Source organism: Rhinopithecus roxellana, chromosome 17 (assembly GCF_007565055.1).
Source record: "Rhinopithecus roxellana isolate Shanxi Qingling chromosome 17, ASM756505v1, whole genome shotgun sequence".
NCBI lineage: Eukaryota > Metazoa > Chordata > Mammalia > Primates > Cercopithecidae > Rhinopithecus > Rhinopithecus roxellana.
This window is the reverse complement of record NC_044565.1, coordinates 73,211,102-73,222,605: the sequence shown is the minus strand read 5'-3', so window position 1 is coordinate 73,222,605 and position 11,504 is coordinate 73,211,102.

The following is an 11,504-nucleotide window of genomic DNA, read 5'->3' as shown; positions in this document are numbered from 1 at the left end:
GTGCCTGTGGAGTTAGTTGTAACCTCGAAAGCAGTAGGTAAGGGGACTGCCACTAAGGCGGCTCTTTCAAGGGCCGCATAGAGGAAACAGTGGGAGAGATTTGTTAGGTTGGCTGCCCGTGTTAGGTTTAACCCTTGATGGACTAGTTTTAACCATGAGAAGGGGTCCTTGTTGGAGGAGTGTAATTGATCTTGTAAGGCCTGTTCTTGTGATTGTATGGCTAAGGTTAAATTCCGTAGGGCTTGTATGTTTTGAGGAAGGGATTTTTGCTGGACAAGTGTTCTTTTTATCAGGAGAGTAGCCATGGGAAATGAACTAAGAATTGTGTAGCCTGTGTAGAGTCCACCTTTGACTCCATCTGCCCATCGGGGGTCCCATGGGTCTTTGATATTTAATTGGTATTGAAGGGGGGTTCATGGATTCGCAACGGTGAAGAGAGCAGTGGGTTTCTCCTGTCTCAAGGTTGCATAATGGATGTTACAATAAATATAAGGACATCCTAGGTTCTTTTTTTCCAGTACGTCTTACAATTGTAATGTGTCTGGTCGTGCAGGAAGCAGAGAGCCTTAGCTCCGGCTGCACTGCAACACGATAGGGTGAAATTTATAGTAAGTTGGGGTTGGCAGCCTGAAGGGGGGCAGTCAGCGGTGTCTTGTAGCTGTGAGTGCTGTTTATTTTTGCGTGACCAGGTTTCAACTATAATCTCCATATGAAAGTTGGGTTAGTAATAGAGATTGAAATGCAAGAAAAAGATAGTAATATAAGTATGAAATAGTACTTCATCTTCAGTGTAATCACAGGGTACACCTTGTCACTGAAGATGTTCTATAAAGGTAAGCGGGAGAACCACTGTGATGGGCTATTATCTGGAGGCAAGTAGGGATCTGGGGTAAGATATTGGAGTTCTGTTATGTTTATATAGAGTATGGCGAGAAAGCAGGATAAGCGTAAGAGATCAAGGAACATGTGGTGGTTGGGAGAATTTGGTGAATTTGAGACGGGTGGGGTAAGTCTAGTAGATGTCCATTGATTGTCTTCTGTGGGGACCTTTTTTAATTGTGATATATGGACCCAGTGCGTGTGTCCTAGAAGTTTGGCTGCCGTGTATGTGGATAGGAGGACAATATAGGGACCTTTCCACCTGGGTTGAAGATCTTTGGCTTGGATATCTTTTAAGTATACTTGGTCTCCTGGGCTGAGAGAGAGATGTGGGCTATAGGTGTCTGTTGGAGGGGGGTGTGCTAGTTCTGCATGTTGTCTCAGGAGTTGTCTCAAGAGGGTGAGGTATGGGAGATAAGTTGCCAGCGGGGAAGAAAGGGTAACTGCTGGAGGGTGAGGGGCCAGCCGTAAACTAATTCAAACGGACTGAGGCCTGTCGGACTCCATGGGGCTGCTCACAGCCGGGTTAGGGCTAAAGGGAGGAGATTTACCCACGATTGTCGAGTCTCGAGGGAGAGTTTGGTGAGCTGTTGTTTGATGAGTCCGTTAGCCTTTTCTACCTTACCAGAAGACTGAGGTCTATAAGGGATGTGGAGTTTCCAGGTGATGTGTAGCAGGGCTGCCACCTGTTGGACTACCTTGGAGATGAATGCTGGGCCGTTGTCAGACTGAAGAGTGAGCGGGAGGCCAAACCTAGGAATAATGTGTTCAGTGAGTATGGAGGCAACTATATTGGCGGTTTCTCCTGTAGTAGGATAGGCTTCTATCCATCCTGAAAAAGTATCAATGAGAGTTAAGAGATATTTGAATTTTTTATGTTTTGGCATATGTGTGAAATCAATTTGCCAGTCTTCGCCTGGTTGGTGTCCTCTGAGTTGGTGGCTGGGATGGGGATTATGCAATGCGCCTTGAGGATTTGTCTTTAGGCAGATAGGGCACTGCTGGTTGATTGTAAGTAAGTGTTTTTGTAGTGTTGGACAGTGGAGGAGGGGATTTAGAAAATTGTATAAGGCTTTGGGTCCTATATGTAAAGAATTATGTATGTCTGTTAGAATGGTATGGAGTTGTGTTTCAGGAATAACTAATTTGTTATCAATATATATCCAGTCGTCTGTAGTTAGTTTGGCTGTTGGATTTTGTAATAGTTTGGCCTTTTCCTCTTGGGTGTAAATAGGGGTATATTGAGGAGAGAGAAAACAAATAGAGGGAAGCGTGGAGGTGGAGAATCCGGCAGCCGATTTGGCAGTGGTGTCGGCAAAACTATTGCCAGCTGCTACCGGGTTAGATGGAGTTTGGTGGCCTTTACAATGTATAATGGCTATCTTGGAAGGTGCCGACAGTGCATCTAGTAGTTTGAGTATTTGTTTTTTGTTGATAATAGGGGTACCGCAGGTGGTTAAAAACCCTCTCTCTTTCCAGATGACTGAATGGGTGTGTGCAATTAGGAAAGCATATTTAGAATCTGTGTATGTGTTTACTGTTTTTCCTTTTGATAGGAGGAGTGCCTTGGTTAGTGCAGTGAGTTCTGCCTGCTGTGATGTGGTCCCTTGTGGTAGGGGTTTTGCCTCTAAAACTGTGGAGGAGATAACTACTGCATATCCTGTCTGTTTCCTTGAGGGTTGATAAAGGAGCTGCCATCCACAAATAGGGTTAGTTGTGCATTCTGAAGGGGCTGATCATGCAAGTGTAGGTGACTGGGGGGTTGAGCCTCCAGGACTTCAGGACAAGAATGTTTAGTATGAGGTGGTTTGAGAGGGTCTGGCAGTAAAGTGGCTGGATTTAGAGAGGAGCAAACTTCTAAACTAACAGTGGGGTCTTCTATGAATAAGAGATGGAAAAGTTGGAGCCGGGATGGAGTTAAGTGGCTAATACTTTTATGAGAGATGAGATCCTGAAGACGGTGTGTGGAGAGGACTGTTAGATTACTGCCTCTAATGAGCTTTTTCACTTCCTGGGTCAGGCAGGCTGCCGCTGCCAACGCACGCAGACAGGGTTGCCAGCCTTGTACAGTTGGGTCTAGTTGTTTGGATAGATAGGCCACAGGGTGGTGGGTGCTGCCGACAGGCTGGGCTAAGAGACCAACTGCCACTTTCTGCCTTTCATCTGTAAAGAGTTGGAAGGGATGCTGGAAATCAGGCAGTGAGAGAGTGGGTTGTGAGATAAGGCAAGCTTTTAAGCGGGTGAAATGAATCGAGATTAACTTGGGGTTGGACAAAGGCCCCTGTGGGGTTTCTTTAACTGTGGCGTATAAAGGTTTGGCTAAGATTCCAAAATTGGGGATCCAATGTCTGAAGAAGCCTATTAGACCTAGGAAGGATTGAACTTCTTTTGCATCTTGAGGGGGAAGAAGGTTTCGTATTAGGGCCACAGGGTCGGTCGTTAGTGACCGGGTTGTTGGGGTGATTTCAATTCCCAAGTATGTGACGGTTTCGCGAGAAATTTGGGCCTTGTGTTTAGATACCCTATAACCTAGTGAGCCTAAATGGTTGAGGAGAGTTGCAGTGTCTAGAAGAGAGTCTTGTTTGGTAGGGCTACAGATTAGGAGATCATCTACATACTGCAGAACTTTGCTATTAGTGAGGGGGCAGGAGGCCAGGTCTTTTGCTAAGGCCTGACCAAAGAAGTGGGGGCTGTCCCGGAACCCTTGTGGGAGGACTGTCCACATCAGTTGAGTGGAGGTGTGTGTGTCTGGGTCTTCCCATGTGAAAGCAAAAAGGAACTGGCAGTCTGTGTGTAGGGGTATGGTAAAGAAAGCATCCTTAAGGTCTAGCATAGTAAAATAAGTAGAATTGGTGGGGATATGGGACAGAAGGGTGTAAGGGTTGGGAACTACAGGGTACGTTGGACGGATAGCCTCATTGACTAGCCGAAGATCCTGTACTAACCTACATGTTCCATCCGCCTTTTTGACTGGAAGTATTGGAGTATTACAGGGGGAATGGGTGTGGACAAGAATATGTTGACTAAGTAGCCACGTGATAATTGGCTTTAAACCTTGTAGATGTGTCGGAGAGAAAGAGAATTGGGGACGGTTTGGGAAATGAGTGGGGTCTTTGAGCTTGACAAGAACTGGTGGGTGGTGGGCCGCTATGACCGGGATGGAAGTGTCCCACACTTCAGGGTGTACAAAAATTGGGAAGATGGGGGGTGGGGGTGGGGGTGGCATAGGAGGAACATGTGCGCATGCACAAAGCATTAACAACAGGTCATGAGGGGATTGAAGGGACTCGAGTAGATGAGGTGGTGGGAATGGATATGGAGGCCTTTAAGGTGCTCAAGATGTCTCGGCCTAATAAGGGGGTAGGGCATGAGGGTATAATGAGGAACGAGTGAGCAAAGTAGTTGTTGGCCAGGCAGCAATTAAGGAGAGGAGTTTTTCGCGGAGTGGATGGTTTTCCGTTTACTCCTACTACGGAGATATTGGATGGAAGGCTAGGTCCAGAGAAGGATGGCAAAACAGAATAGGTAGCCCCGCTGTCGATCAAAAAATTGTCTTACCCGCTACCAGGAGAGTTACCCGTGGCTCAGCGAGGGTGATGGGGGTCCCCGAGTCTCGGCAACTTCAGTTGTCGTCGTCCAGATGTAGGAGCTAGAAGGAGCTCCCAGGATCATGGGAAAGGGGGTCACGTTGAGATGTGGCACCTGTTCTCAGGGTGGGGCAATCAGACTTCCAGTGTCCTTCCTGTTGGCAAGCAGGGCAGGGGGTTGCTGGTGGACGAGGGTTAGGACATTCGCTGGCCCAATGTCCTGACGCCTTGCACTTATAGCAAGGCTGTGTTGGGGCTCGGGGGCCTTGTGGACACCTGTTGGCATAGTGTCCTGCCTCGCTGCATTTATAGCAGGCTCCTTTTTTAGCCTTGGAGTTTGCGGGGTGTGTGCTCTCTGGTTTGGGGTTACGACTGGGCTGTAAAGCCCCGCTAGGAGCTGTACCTTCTGTTTGAGGCGAGCCTGCCGCTGTGCCTCAGCCATTTCCTCTCTGGCATTATAGACCTTAAAGGCTAGTTTAACTAGGTCTTGTATTGGTGTCTCGGGGCCATTTTCCACCTTTTGGAGTTTTTTGCAAATGTCAGGAACTGATTGGGAAATGAAATGAGATGCCAAAATGGTGGCCCCTGTGGGGGAGGCCGGATCTAGCCGGGTATATTGGGTTAGTCTCAGTTAGCCTATTTAGGAATGCGGCTGGATTTTCTTCCGGATTTTGAGAAATTTCTTTTAATTTGTTAAAATTTACGGCCTTGTTTGAAGCCATTTGCATACCAGCCAACAGGCACTGGACCATGATGTCTCTCCTACAGCGCCCAGGCTGGCCTACCTGGTAGTCCCAGTCTGGGTCTGCCGAGGGGACTGCTTGCTCCCCTAGTGGAATGGTGGCGTCAGTTAAATGTTGTTGGTTGGTGTGCTGCCTGGCGGCTGCTAGGATGCGCTCTTGCTCCTCAGGGTTTAGGGTAGAGGTTAGGATAACCTGGAGGTCATGCCAAGTTAAGTCATAGGCCTGACAAAGGTATCTAAATTCCTTTATATATACAGTGGGATTAGCTGAGAAATCCCCTAAACGCTTCTCAATGTTGGAAAGGTCAGCCAGTGAAAAAGGGACATGTACTCTGACTACCCCCTCCACGCCAGCTACCTCTCGCAAAGGCGCTAACACTGTAGGAGGGTGTGGGGCAGGAGTGGGGGTGTCAGCAGGGCACTTAAAGCGGGTGTGTGCAGAGATAGGGGACCCAAGGCAGCCAGTTGGGGGCCCCGAAGGAGGCACGGGACCGAGTGGATTACTAGTAGATAAGGAGGAGGAAGGAGGAGTCTGGACGGGGGGAGGAGGAGGAGTCTGGGAAGGAAGGGAGGGGGTGGAGAGAGCGGGGAGAGAAGGAGGAGTATAGGGCAGGTCGGGATGAGAGCTTAAGGCCCAAAAGTCTTGTATGTAATTAATTTCAGACCACTTGCCTAGTCGCTGGCAGAAATTGCTGTGGTCGGTTAAGACATTGTGGTCTAGGGTGCCCTCTGGTGGCCACTGAGACTGATTGTCTAGTTTGTATTGGGGCCATGCCACAGTGGAGAGGAAAATTAACCACTTTCTTTTGAGGTCTTGTTCGAGTTATAGAGTTTTTAGATTGGCTAGGAGGCACCCTAAAGGGGTGCTCTTTGGAAATTTGGACCGGGGGTTTCCCATTTGTTTCCTCTTTACTTGCATAATGGACACAATGGAAGTGGAAGTGGATCTCTGCCTGGCTTCAAAGCATCCTTTGGAACCAGCAGAGACAGACTGGAGGCTCTTGGAGCCAAGGTGGAGATTACCTTCAGGCGGACGTCTCCATCCTGAACGGGTCTCCCGAGCCACTTGGTGGCTCAAAAGTGGGCCTCGGACCTGCACAGGATTTTTGGCCGAGGGCGGTAAAGAGGAGACAAGGGCACTTACCCCAGAGAGGCCGTGAGAGTGAGGGAAGTGGGTCTCAGGTCCTGGTCCATCAGCGGCGTGGATCAGGAGGAGGTTCCTCAATCCTCAGAGGCCTGAGGAGAGGAGGGGTCTCCTCCCGGTTTCGGAACCAGCTGATTTGCTTTCCAGGAAACTGATTTGCTTTCTAGGAAGCTGATTTGCTTTCCAGGAAGCTGATTTGCTTTCTAGGAAACCAGGGTGAGTATTAAATGACCAGCGAGTAGGCAAGGCTAGGAGCAAAACTGCACATTTATTTTTGGTCCCCCAGCTTCAGGAAAGAAGGTGTGGGGGAGGGGTGAGGTCCATCGGTCTCCGGCAGGGGAGGCCGGGGTAATCATCCGGTGGAGCTCTCGGGCGGGGGAGTCATCCGGTGGAGCTCTCGGGCGGAGTTCCTACAGTCCCGACAGGACTGAGGGCTGAGGAAGTGCACGCAGTGCGCCAGCTGGGAGCGGCTTTTATGTCCTGGGCCTGGGAGTGGGAGGGCAGTGGGCGGGACATAGGCGGGTCGGGGGCCGGGCAGTGGGCGTGGCTAGGCGGGTTCCAGTTTTTCTCCGTCGGAGGTCGGGTTGCACCTGCACAGTCCACCTGTGTCTTTCCAAGGCGCGGGAAAGCTGATGGTGAAGAACCCAGAACTGCGCCATCTTCCCTCCGTTCGTCCACTCAGAAGGCTGAGGCAGGAGAATTGCTTGAACCTGGGAGGCGGAGGTTGCAATGAGCCGAGATCACCCCACTGCACCCCAGTCTGGGTGACAGAGCGAGACTCTGTCTTGAAAAAAAAATGTTGATTTGCAAACAATTGAAGATGCGTCTGGCTGGTAAAGCAGGAACAGAATATTAAAAAGATTTTGAGGTGCTCACAGAGAACCAGGGCTAAGCTTCCAGAGGGGATCCTAACACCGGACAGCTGAACTGGTGTGATGAGGGAACCACGGCTACTCTCATAGAGAACTGCATGCCAGTATCTGCAGCACTGCCACTTCTATTCCGGAACTCCGCTGGACTGCTTCTGCTCTTGCTGCCGACACTGTGCTTCTTTTGCACCAGGAATTAGACCTTTACTCTGTCACCAGTCCCACTTCTCTTTTGTCTCACCAGCTCTAAGGTAAAAAGTTTGGTGCCAAGGCTTGATTGGCAGAGTGTAAATCTGGGCTTTAGCTGCAAGGAAGGCTAGGAAAGGAAGTAGCTGGTATTTTTCAACTCTGTTGGCAAAGGCTATTTCAGTCTCTCATCAAAGTGGGGAAATTCCCCCAAGATAGAAAGTAGCTCAGATGGAGGCAGCCAAACAAAAGTCACATGCCCACCAGAGCTACAGCAGTGACATAGTCAGTGAGGGGTGGGTTTAGTGCTCTATTTCCAGAGCCCACTTCATATTTCCTCTTGCAGGGGTCCCAAAGTGGAAGGCAATGCTCACTTTTTAAGATGTTGTTGAAAAACCATAGTGTTGAGCATTTTCAATATGCCCAACATTGTAACTAAGATGTGAGGGTATAAAGGCGCAAAAGACGTGATGTGATGGTTGCCCTGCAAGTGATAGCTTCACCTTCATCACATAGTCCTGAGCAACAGTAATGGATGACTAGTTTATTGATTACCTTCGGTACCAGGTGCTTTGTATACATTATCTCTAAAGCCTGACAACAACCCTGCAAAAAGATACTCTTAATGCCAGATGATGAAACTGAGACTAGAAAGGTTACATAATATGTTCAAGTCACACAATTAATGAGTAGCAAATCCCAGGGTAGAAAATGAGGTCTCGGCCGGGCGCAGTGGCTCAAGCCTGTAATCCCAGCACTTTGGGAGGCCGAGACGGGCAGATCACGAGGTCAGGAGATCAAGACCATCCTGACTAACACGGTGAAACCCCGTCTCTACTAAAAAAAAAAAAAAATACAAAAAACTAGCCGGGTGAGGTGGTGGGCGCCTGTAGTCCCAGCTACTCGGGAGGCTGAGGCAGGAGAATGGCGTAAACCCGGGAGGCAGAGGTTGCAGTGAGCTGGGATCCGGCCACTGCACTCCTGCCTGGGCGACAGTGAGATTCCGTCTCAAAAAAAAAAAAAAGAAGAAAATGAGGTCTCTCTGGCTAACTCCAAACTGGGGAAACTGGGGCCAGAAAGATTCAGTCGTTTGGCAAAAGTCTGCTGTCAGTTGATAGCAGAGTTGGGATCAGAACACTAGCCTCTGACTCTAGTCCTTATGAGCTGAGCTGACTCCACACTGTGTTCAGCACCGCCTTGTCTGGCATTGCCTGGCCCCTCTTTACCTTCATTGTTCTGAATGCCTTTTATTCAGTCCTGAGGTTTTCAAACATGTCCTTTCCAGATCCATTGTTTTGAGGGACAGTGACCTTCTCAGCTGATCCTGCCCAGGAGTGGGGAGATGTTACTGAAGCCAGACCACCCAGAGACCTCCTGAGGGCAGGCTGGAGAATCAGGGCATCAGCCAGGTGATCTGTAAGGTCACAGCCTGATCTGCTCTCCATGATGAAGGTTCCTCCCTAGGGAGTGTGACTCATTCATGGAGAGAAAGCTCTGGATCTTAACTCCCCTCTGCGAGACTGCTGGGCTTTGTCTCAGGTGATCACCTTGACTGCTGGCAAGTTCTGTCCCTAAAGGACAAAGACAGTCAGCTGGTAATGGTGAACTTCCTAGTGAGAAAAGAGGACTTTTGAAGAAGGAACCTGTTCAATGAGCACCGTTATTGTCTCAGAGAACCTGTGGCAGGGGCGTGTCATGAGTGAAGTTATGAGGGGGTTCCATGTCTGGTAGGGAGAGACAATATAAAAGAGGTCATGAGAGGCCAGGAGAAAGGAGAGATACACAGAGAAAGGAGAGAGAGAGAGATAATATGAAGTAGGACAGTTGGTTCTTTACTCCACATCTTTCTTTCACACCTTGAACTACTGGCCCAGTTTCTACCATGATTTTCTAACCTTAGTTTTCATATTGCCTCTTAATGTAAACATGATCTATATCTAAGGGCTTACACATTATTATTGTTGCTGTATTAGCATCAATGGGCCATTTCCATTCAGTTTCTATAAATGGGATCTCATACCACCTCTCTGCCCCGAATTCCCCCCTCCCCTCTCTCTCTGTGTGTGTGTGTGTGTGTGTGTGTGTGTGTCTGTCTGTCTGTCTCTCTCTCTGTCACACACACACCCCACACACTAGTGAAAACTGCAGGGTCATTTGCTGCACCCTGGAGATTACTTTGTGTTTGAGAGTCCCAAGAAAAACCCATCAGCCGTCAAGGGTTTTAATTATTTATTTTTAATCACACAAGGAATGCATGACTATGTTCTGGTTGTAAAAAATTCACACAATACATCTGAAATGAAAGTCTCCCCAAGGGAATAATTTTAAACAGCTCTGGTCCTCACCCACCAGCCCCCCGGTCTGTGGTGGACCAGTGCTGGGAGATGTCAGTGGACCTGGTAAAGGTTTAGGGAAACACTGAGCTCTTGCAATACAGGGAAGGCTAGGGAAGCAGGGATCAACTGTGAAATGAAATGGGAGTAGTTAATGGAACTTATCCTTTACATTTAGGAGTTGTTGACTTTGCCAGGGATGTGCTCTTCAATTTTTGCAGTTTTCTTTTAAGGGAGTGAAGAAGAGGAGGCCTGGGCTCCTGTATCTCTGTAGGGACTCACTCTTTTCTCTAATGGGCTGCCTGAAGACAGCAAGCATCACAGGCAGACGCTCAGCATTCTGCGGTACTTGCCCATAGCAAGTGGTAAGATTTTTGTCAAATTCATGTGTTTCTCACCAATATTCTAATATTGGGTATTTCCTTTATGACTTGATAAGCCCCTGTACAAATTTGCTACGGGGCCAAATGGAGATGAATGAAGAGTTTTAGTAAAGAAGTCAGAAATGTATTGAATGAAAGAAAGATCCAGATAGAAAGTCTCTTGGAGACCACTGATTTAGTTCTTCACTTTTTAGAAGAAGACATGAAAGTCCAGAGAGGTTTGGTCCAATGCCCCAAGTTACATAGGCAGAGTTGGGAGCACAGAGAAAACCAGAATTCCGGTTTCAGACTCCCAGCCTGGTGTTCCTTCCATTATGCCAACGTTGGAATCCCCCCACCACTGCTAGCTACCTAGAAAACCTGGGCTGGTCTCAATAACCCTGGGCCCCAGTTTTATCATCACTCTATCTCCCTTAGGGTAGCATCGCTAAGAGCATCTAATAAAATTGTGACTGTTAAGTACCATGCAAATAGCCAAGCAATTTTTAAGCACACACAAAAAAATGAACTTCTTTTCAGTTACTGGAAAGACACATTCTTCATTAGTCAGTCATGTACAGTAGCGTTTCACGAAGCATCACCTAACTGGATCAAAGATTTTAGGAATCTGACTCTGGAAGCTTTGCTGTTTTATTTTGTTTTGCCTTTTGAAGTTTCTTAAAAATTGGTGTTATATGATCATAGGACATTATTTTAAATTCATTTAGGTGTGATAATGGTGCTGTGATTATGTTGGCAGATGTTATTAATTTGGGGAATGCATGCTGAAGTACTTCTGGGTTGTTTAGGGTTATTATTTAAGTGTTATATATTATGACATCTGTAATTTACCTTTTAATGGTTCAGCAATTATAAACCCATGCATATGTGGGCACATACATATATGGCAAAACATTAACATTTTTTGAATCTAGGTATATTACATGTGTGGGTGTTGAATATACTATTGTTCTATTTTTCTATATATTTGAAAATTTTTATAATAAAGTAGCCTATAAAATAAATTCTTCCAATGACTCTGATTCTCTCTAATGTTTTGAGAACCACTGATGTAGAGCTGTAGAACGTGTGACCAATGACAGTCTGTGAGTGGTCTCTCCATGTGACTGATTATGACATGGGATTGTCTATGCTCCTGGTTCCAGATTAAGACGAAAATAAAAGAAAATCTTTCAAATTTCCTCCTTGGTGTCTCATCAGAATTAGAACCACTTTTCCTCTGAAATAGTGGTGAGGTTCTATTTTCCCTTGCTTTGTTTTGACAGTCTGATTTGTCCGTTAGTCTGAAATATTGAAACAGTACGCCATCTTTCCCATGTCCAGGGAGGCCTACAGGTGGAACTGATTGGACTTGAAGGTATTGATTAGATCAGTGGTTCCC